Source organism: Helianthus annuus, chromosome 16 (genome assembly GCF_002127325.2).
Source record: "Helianthus annuus cultivar XRQ/B chromosome 16, HanXRQr2.0-SUNRISE, whole genome shotgun sequence".
Classification (NCBI taxonomy): domain Eukaryota; kingdom Viridiplantae; phylum Streptophyta; class Magnoliopsida; order Asterales; family Asteraceae; genus Helianthus; species Helianthus annuus.
The window spans coordinates 118,103,733-118,113,786 of NC_035448.2; the positions used below are offsets into that span (position 1 = coordinate 118,103,733).

General features: G+C 41.0%; 1 non-coding gene across 1 annotated transcript; it reads right to left on the minus strand.

Annotated features, from left to right (window-relative positions):
• Positions 1–1,448: 1,448 nt before the first annotated feature.
• On the minus strand, positions 1,449–1,555 carry LOC118488567. Its single transcript, XR_004885111.1, has one exon. It is a non-coding gene; the product is annotated as a small nucleolar RNA R71 (small nucleolar RNA).
• Positions 1,556–10,054: the final 8,499 nt, after the last annotated feature.

Here is a 10,054-nt window from a genome sequence, read left to right on the forward strand (position 1 = left end):
AGAACTGTCAATAACTGTTAATATCTGTAAATTTTTGTATTTATTTATTTTCTTTTACTTAACTGTTTAACTAACTTCTGTTTTCTTTAATTTACTAACTTGTAAACACCTAGCCTGGCACGCCCACTAGGACTAACTTTTGACTAACTTTTCTTTTCTGTTTTACTAACCAACTAACCACTAACCAACTAACTTTACTAACTCAGTAACATACTAACCTTTTATTTATTGTTCAACTCACATTTTTATTTCATTTATTTTAATTCAGTTATGTGTTCGGAATCGAACCATTTACTGGCAATCATTTAATTCAGTATTTTAATTTCTGTAATTTCATTTCTGTACTTCATTCGTTTTTTATTTCAGTTCAGTATTTTATTTATTTATTTATTTATTTATTTCTATCCGTTTAATTATCTGTTCATTCATTTAATTATTGTACTCATTTGTTTATTTATTTACTTCATAAAAATAAAATATAACTTTCTGATAAAATCATCAGATTTTCTGATAAATTCCAATGAATTTATCCGATTTTCTGATGGATTCTGATAAAACCATTAGATCTTCTAAAAACAACAAATTCTGATACATTTACCAGATTTTCTGGTAATTCTAATGGATTTATCAGAAATTCTGATAAAACGAAAGCTTTCATCAGATTTTTATCAGATATATCAGATTTTCTGATATATATATATATATATATATATATAAAGAAGGTTCTCGGATGTAAATAAGTAAATAATTCAGTAAATGATTAAATACATGTGTTTAATAGCCCGTATATATGTGTATATTATGTATTAGTATTGTTATTATTACTTATTTCCTAATTATTATGTTCTTTTTTCTGTATAATGCCTTCCTTTTTACGTGCAGGCTAATGTCCACGCCCCCTGCACCCGCTAACGCTGAGCTAGCCGACGAACCAGAAAATAATCTAAGAAGAAGCAGGCGGCTTCGCGAAAGATCACTTGTTGTTGCACAAAGGATTGCGGCCGCAATCGACGAACCAGTGATTCTTTCTGATAGCGAGAGTTCAGAGGACGACACAGGACGCATTATGGCAGAAGACGACCAGCCTTTGAATGAGACCGGTCGTCCAGGAGGAGAGGGCTTGCTACCGAGCATCGCCCGACCTACTATAGCAGCACCGAGTTTTGAAATTAAATCTAGTATAATTAATATGTTGCAAAATTCTGTGCAGTTTGATGGGAAGGATCACGAAGATCCAGGTCGGCACATCGCATCATTTCTCGAGGTGTGCTCGACTTTCAAAATTTTAAACGTTTCTGAAGACGCAATTCCTTTGCGACTCTTTCCATTTTCTTTGCGAGACAAAGCCCGATCTTGGCTCTTGTCACTTCCAGTAGGGTCCATCACGACCTGGAACGGGATGGCCAATCTTTTTATGCAAAAATATTTCCCGCCGGTAAAAGACAACTAAGCTTAAGAATCGTATCATGACATTCAAACAGGACAAAGGAGAATCTCTACATGCAGCTTGGGAGAGGTTCAAAGATCTTCTGATCGATGTTCCACATCATGGGTTGTCCAAAAGACAACTTGTGTTGAACTTCTACCAAGGGCTCAACTACGACTCACAAGAACGTTTAGATGTATATGCAGGAGGCGATCTTGGAACAAAGACACCCAATGAAGCCTATGCAATTATAGAGAATGCTACCTTGAAGTCGAGTTCTTGCCCAAAGTGGAGTACGAAGTAAAGCTTTATCCATTCCTGGAGTTCATCAAGTAGATACATATACGGCTCTTGCAGCACAGATTGGAGCTTTGGCAGCAAGATTTGATCAAGCTCAGAACGTTTCGCAAGTACAAACATCATGTGAGCAGTGTGGAGTGTCACACGAGCAAGGTACATGTGAGCAATGTGTTATGTTTACAGGCCACGAAGAGGTGGACTATTTGGGCAATCAAATTAGGCCCCAAAATAACCCCTATAGCAACACGTACAATCCGGGTTAGAGGAATCATCCAAACTTTGGGTGGAAAGATAATTCCAATAACCAAAACCCACTCGGATATGCTCAACGCGCTCCCGCACCACAACAGTCTCAGGGGCAATCCTTCCAGCCCCATGGACAATCTTTTCAGCCATCAGGGCAAACCTTTCAAACACGTTACAATAATTTAGGTTCAGGAAGCACTTCCTAGCCTCAAACCTCTCAAACCAACTCAAAACTAGAGGAGATGATGGCGCAGTTGTTAAACAACTCCAACAATGCCAATCAAATATCTGAAAAGCGATACCAGCAGCATGAGGTGCGTTTCATGGCACAAGAAGGGGAAATGCGGAGCCAGAAGGCTTCAATACAAACCTTTGAGAATCAAGTCGGCCAATTGGCCAAGATGTTGTTTGAAAGACAACAAGGTAGTCTCCCAGGTAACACAGAACCAAACCCGAGAGGCACGTTAATGCAGTAATGACGAGGAGTGGTAAGACCACGGGACCTGACAAATCGGACTCACCACCGATCACTGATACGGTCCAAACTGACGCTTCAGACGAGGTACACGCTAGGCGAGTCCCAGCAAGTACAGCACAGTTTCAGGAGCCAGTTAAAGATTTCATTCCTCCTGTCCCATATCCAAGCAGACTAAAGAAGCAAAAGAACGATGAACAACATGGTAAGTTTTGAGAAATGTTTAAACAATTACACATAAACATACCATTTGTTGAGGCGTTGGCTCAAATGCCTAAATACGCAAGGTTCTTAAAAGACATCCTCACAAACAAGCAGAAGCTCGAAAGCTTGTCTTGTGTGTTGATGAATGAAAACTGTTCATCCCTTCTCCAAAACTGTCTACCTAAAAAGATGGGAGATCCAGGCAGTTTTACTCTTCCCTGTCTCATTGGCAGCATGTCTGTCAGTCACACATTAGCCGATTTAGGAGCTAACATAAACCTTATGCCTTATAAGGTCTTTGCTAAATTAGATCTGGGTGAACCTTCACCCACTAGAATGAGCATTCGACTTGCAGATCGTTCGATCAAGTATCCGCATGGATTCGTTGAAAACATGCTTGTTAAAATCGATAAATTTGTTTTTCCCGTGGATTTTGTTATTCTCAACATGGACGAAGACTGAAAAGTGCCATTAATACTTGGACGCCCGTTCCTCAATACTGCGAGGACGATTGTTGATGTGGCAGCTGGCCAAATCACGTTCCGAGTAAATGACGAGCACGTGACTTTTGATATTAAAAGATCAATGCAACATCCGCAAAGTCACGATGACATGCTTTACTATGTCGACATTGTCGATACTTGTGTAAACTCTCATTTGAAAGGCATGATAGAAGAAATTGATATGGACACACCTCTTTTGTGTGAGAACCAAGACGACATTTCACAGGAGTAGCCAGTCTGCCAAATCGATGATGATGGTTCTCAAGGTCCTGATCAATTTGTGGAGATTGACCGTGAAGTTGAAGAAAAGTCCAAACCATCGGTTGAAGACCCACCGTCGTTGGAGCTAAAAGAACTCCCACCGCATCTCGAATATGCATTTCTAGACGAGGAGTGTCACTTGCCAGTCATCATTTCAGCATCTCTAGCAAAAGAAGAAAAGAGACAACTTCTCGAAGTTCTAACGCTTCACAAGAAAGCTATGGCGTGGAAGATTATGGATATCAAAGGCATTAATCCTTCTTTTTGTACTCATAAAATTCTCATGGAAGATGATTACAAGCCTAGTGCACAGCATCAAAGGCGTTTGAATCCTAATATGCAAGACGTGGTGAAGAAAGAAGTAATTAAGTTGTTAGATGTAGGGCTGATTTATCCTATATCTGATTCTGTTTGGGTAAGTCCAGTGCAAGTAGTACCCAAGAAAGGTGGTATTACTGTAGTTCCAAACGATAGGAATGAACTTATTCCTACCCGTACCGTCACCGGATGGCGAGTTTGCATCGATTATCGCAAACTCAACGATGCCACCCGTAAGGACCACTTCCCGCTTCCATTCATCGACCAGATGTTGGAACGTCTGTCGGGGAAGTCATTTTTCTATTTTCTGGATGGGTTCTCTGGATACTTTCAAATTCCTATCGCTCCTGAAGACCAGGAAAAGAATACTTTCACATGTCCTTTCGGCACATTTGCCTACCGGCGTATGCCTTTTGAGATGTGTAATGCACCAGCCATATTTCAGCGTTGCATGGTAGCCATTTTTCATGACATGATTGAAGACTCCATGGAAGTATTCATGGATGATTTCTCTGTTTTCGGGAGCTCTTTCGATCAGTGTCTTGGAAATCTGAAAAGAATGTCAATGAGATGTGAGGAATCTAATCTTGTGCTTAACTGGGAGAAATGCCACTTCATGGTGAAAGAAGGGGTAGTTCTCGGACACAAAATCTCTAAAGCCGGGTTGGAAGTCGATCCAGCAAAAGTGGATATCATTTCTAAACTTCCTCCCCCTACCTCGGTCAGAGCAATTAGAAGTTTCCTGGGTCATGCAGGGTTCTATAGGTTATTCATAAAAGACTTTTCAAAAATCGCAAGACCTATGACCCGTTTGTTAGAAAAAGATGCTCCATTTGTGTTCTCCGACGAATGCATGAAAGCATTCAAGCAGCTTAAACAAAGGCTTATCGAAGCCCCTATTTTAGTTGCACCCGACTGGGCGTTGCCATTTGAGATAATGTGCGATGCAAGTGATTACGCAATAGGAGCAGTCTTAGGACAACGAAGGGAGAAGCATTTTCATCCTATCTACTATGCCAGTAAAACTCTACACGATGCTCAGGAAAATTACACAACTACAGAGAAAGAGCTTTTGGCAGTAGTATATGCTTTTGACAAATTCAGGTCATACCTTGTGTTGTCCAAAACAATTGTGTATATGGATCATGCAGCAATCAAATACCTTTTTAGCAAACAAGACGCAAAACCGCGTATTATCAGATGGATCTTGTTACTACAAGAATTTGACATTGAGATCCAAGACAAAAAGGGAGCTTTGAATGTTGCAGCCGACCATCTCTCGAGACTTGAGCATGGCAATTCAGAAAATTCAGTGGAGGAACCAATAAATGACGAGTCACCATGGTTCGCAGACTTTGCAAACTACCTCGCATGTGGAATCCTTATCAAAGGATTATCATATCAGCAAAAGAGGAAGTTCTTTGCAGATTTGAAATATTATATTTGGGACGAACCATACTTGTTTAGAATCGGAGCCGATCAGGTGATCCGAAGATGTGTGTTTGGAGAAAGGCAGCTAGCATTCTGCGACATTGTCACGAAGGGCCAACCGGAGGTCATCATGGAGCAAACTACACTGCAAAGAAAGTGTTAGACTCTGGGTTTTACTGGCCCACAATCTTTCGTGATGCTCATGGATGGGTTAGAGTGTGTGTTGCTTGCCAAAGGGCAACAAATATCTCCGCACGTGATGAAATGCCTCAGCATCCAATGCAAGTCTGTGAAGTCTTTGATATATGGGGTATCGACTTCATGGGACCATTTCCAGCCTCACGAGGTAACAAATACATCCTAGTTGCTGTAGACTATGTCTCAAAATGGGCCGAAGCTCAAGCTTTGCCCACAAACGATGCTAGGGTAGTCGTGAGGTTCTTAAAAAGTTTATTTGCCCGATTTGGTACTCCAAAAGCACTAATCAGTGATCGTGGAATGCATTTTTGTAATGCGTAGTTAGTACGAGCCTTGTCCCGTTATGGTGTTCATCACAGATTGGCTACGCCATATCACCCTCAAACCAGCGGGCAAGTTGAAGTCACAAATCGGGGTTTAAAAAGAATCCTTGAGCGGTCCATCAATAACAACCGCAAGGATTGGTTAGACAAGCTAGATGACGCTTTGTGGGCTTTTAGAACAACATTCAAAACACCTATCGGGACCACACCCTTTAGGTTGGTTTACGGGAAAGCCTGTCATCTACCTGTCGAGCTAGAACACAGGGCATTCCGGGCCTTGAAGACGGCAAATATGGATTTAAAAAGCAGAGGTGAAACCCGTTTTCTGCAAATCAACAAGCTTGAGGAGCTAAGAAACCACGCCTATGAAAGTTCTAGCAGGTACAAAGAACGAGTCAAGAGGTTTCATGACAAGAGATTGAGAGACCATAAGGATCTCCGTATAGGGGATCTTGTCTTGTTATATAACTCAAGGCTGCGTTTATTCCCCGGGAAGCTAAAATCCCGATGGATGGGTCCATACAAAGTTAAAGAAATATTTCCGTACGGGGCCGTAACTATCGAGGATCCAAACGGGGCAAGTTTCAAAGTCAACGGTCATCGTCTAAAACTCTACATCAACGGACCGGTTGACCCGGTGGAGGAAATTCTTGAACTCCATATCCCGCACACTTAAAACAAGTGTGGGGAGAATGAGTCTAGCTATCGACTCGCTGACAAATTTAGCGAGCGTGTTTTCACACACTAAGGGTAATTTTGTATATATTAGTTTTTAATGTTTATTTTGTAATTTGTTAAATTTTCGGTTTTGAAACGTAGGTACATACGACCTTGATCCATAATTTTTGGATTGTTGAAGTTGAATAATTGTTATAATATATGAAATAGTGCAAAAATGGAAATTTTTGGTAAAATTTCGGAGTTAAAAGCTTACTGTGAAAAATTAAACAAAAAGGCCCAGGTGTTGCACGGTCGTGCCAAATCGGCACGGTAGTGCAGCCCTTAGTCAAAACTGACCAGAAGCTCGTACACAAGGCAGTCATCGGATCGCACTACCGTGCGACCGTTGCACTACCTTGTTACCCGATAACACAGAGCGACCCAGGCCAGCGATCCGGAATGGCACGACCGTGCCAAACCCGCACGACCGTGCAGCTCGAAAAACGAACAGTAAAAACTAGGCTATTTAAACGAATCTGCAGTAAAAATACTTCATTTTTCTGAAACCCTAAGCGCCGCACGGGAGTTCCAGGTCGCCTCCACCCGAAAATCACATAATTTTTGCCTAGATTTCGCTTCAATCATCTTCCAAGGTATGTTTCCTACTTATTTTATAGATTAAACTTAGTTTCTGATGTAGATCTGATGCTTGGACCAAGAAATTTTGGGGTTTTCTTCATAAATGTCAAATAAACCCTAGTTCTTGGGTGTTAGTGTTAAATCAATAGTTCCGATGCTTGATTCGAAGTTTATTAACTGATTACAAGTCAAATTTTGAAAGATACACGTTAAAATCAGTGAAATAAACTATTTTCTGGTAAAAATTGTTGTCGCACGGTCACGTCACTTGAACGGCATGACAGTGCCGGTTAAAAATCAAGTTCAGGTCTCTGATTTAGAGCTGCGACACCGAGTCGCACGGTAGTGCCAATTTGGCACGGTGGCGCGACACTAGTTACCGATAGCACGCTGCTGAACGATCATGAAATGGCACGGCAGTGCCACCAGTGGCACGACCGTGCGACTGTTGAAACAGAAACGGAAGCTCGTAAACAGTCTGTTCTGGTGGCAGCAGTGAAATTTTTATGTTGTGCTCTTATTTTGTTGTATTCCTGTGTGCAGATGAATCACAGATTCCTCCAGTTCAGCGAGAACAACGCGAAAGAACAGCCGTGTATTGCCAGATTAGAGGCTTTATGGAATAGACGGGGACAAATCGGTGAACCAAGAAGGATCAACTGGGATACTCTGACAGCCCTGAACCAAGAAGAGAGGCTATCTAACATGATGTCACATCCGATGTCAAGGTTGTTCAACATTGCACGACCCGTTTATCTTGAACTAACATTGGAATTCTTTGCTTCATACACTTATGAAAAGCCAAGAAGCGAGAATCCAGAATTCAAAAACAGAGAGACAATACAGTTCAGGTTGGGGAAAAAGTGGCACAAGTGGTCAGTTGCTAGACTTGGAAGAAGATTGGGGATATACTCATCCGAAGACATTGATTCAGAACTTTTCACCAATATCTACAAGTTTGCTAATGATCAACAACGGGCCAACTTTTGGGCACAAGTAGCAGTCGGACCACCTTATGAACCTTAAAAAGCTAAAGCTTCACGACTACGAGACCCGCTTCTGAGGGTCCTTCATCAGGTCATGAGTCACACCATCTGTGGACGCATGGACAGTGCAGGAAACTGTCCCACTCCAGATCTTCTTTTCATATATTCCTTAGTGACTGGAGTACATGTCAACCTTGCAGCCAGAATGGCTGAATTCTTTATACACAGCGCAGGGAGAACCACAAGCAGTGAAATCCATGGTGGTGAATATGTGACTCAGTTGGCATACAACTTGGGTATTATGAAAGATGATGTAGTCAGCGGTCTCACGATGGTTCACGCAGGAGGAGATGTGGATATGAGGTCTCTACGAGCGATGGGGTTGGTAGTAGATACAGATAATGGCCCGCGACTGAGGGGTCTAAATGGGGAAATATGGGATCCACTACCGTTACCACCACAGAATGAAGACGTCAACATGGCAGAGATCAAGCCACCACCACATGATCAGCCACAACATGAGGAGCATGAGCACCAGCATCAGTATCAGTATCAGCACCAACAAAACTGGCCTCCAGGTATACCTTCCTACCATGAATTATACCAGTAGTTCCAGCATATGCAGGTTACTCAAGACAATATAAGAGCCGATCAGTTAGCTATGCAGACATCTCAACAGACCATGCGGGAGGAAATGTATGCAGGATTTTCCTACATCTTTGGAGAGCTACAAGATGTATACCCAGGCCATTTCGCCAACCCTCCACAGTTTCCATTTGGAGACACAGGTACCTATGAGGCGGGTTCATCTGGAATACGCCACCATGATGGTGATGATGATGAGGAATAGGAGGAGGATGTAGGGTGAAACAGTTCAGAAACTTATGTTTATGTTATTTATTTTAGTACTTTGTTTGGGATATTTTTTATGTCTGTTTTAAGTACTTTAGTATGTTTGCTTTGTTTAAATAACGGATCTGGTTGAATTATCTAACATTTTGATCAATGGTAATGTTGGCTATTTTAGCAAGTGAAATAATTGGCAGATTTGTAAAGAAATGCACACAGAGTTGAGACGACTTTAAATAAAAAGTCTACTCAAACAAGTCAACTCCAACTTTGAGGGAGTACATCTTTCCCTTTTCACATTACTAGTTTAGCTCTTCATAATTGCTTAACTAATATGTATTTCACATTGGGGACAATGTGAAGTTCAAGTGTGGGGAGGGGTTTAAAAGGTTTTAAACTTTGTTTGTCCTTAATTGTTCTCATTTCTGTACATATTTTCGAAAAATAAAACAAAAATGGTCAGATTGTGTCACGGCCCCCGACCCGGTTTGACCCGTTCAGGAGCCGCGGGACAGAAATCCCGTGGTATTTAATTTAGGCGACAGCGGAAGTCTTTTTAAAACAGGATCTTTCAATATTTAAAATTGCCCGTTTACATAATTTAGGGGTGAAACCCCATAATTTACAATAAGGTGATTTCACTGGGAAATCTTTATTTTACAAAACATGTTTCTTTTATTAATTTACATTGAGCCACATCTCTAAGCTTGTAGTGCTTCACGACACTTTTCTTGGATCACAATAGATCACCTGAAACATGTTTGAAAATGACTCTTAGTTATAAAATTACAGCATAAGAGCGATTACAATGGTTTATATCTTATATTTATCTGGCGCTGTGTCACAATGGTGACATGTCACAATGGTGACGATGGTCATACCACTATTAGGTCAATGAACCCAAATAGTGATGATTATCCCTAGTAGGTCAATGAACCTAACTGGGAGAAAATTAGTAATGTGCACAATACCCCACTAGCCAGTGATTCAAGATATCCATGACTTAGTCCCTGTAATTATAACTTTTGAAAATAATTTGAGGTATTGTAAAATAGTTGATAAAAAGAGAATGACTCACATTACAGATTTAACGAGCAGTGTATAAGCCTACTGATTTAGCCTTGTTTAACCTAATTTTAATAACAGTGCACACAAACTGGGTTAGGAACTAATACAGCAGTTACGACAATTCACGAGATTAAACCCTCACAACGATTTACAAGTGCAATACTTAA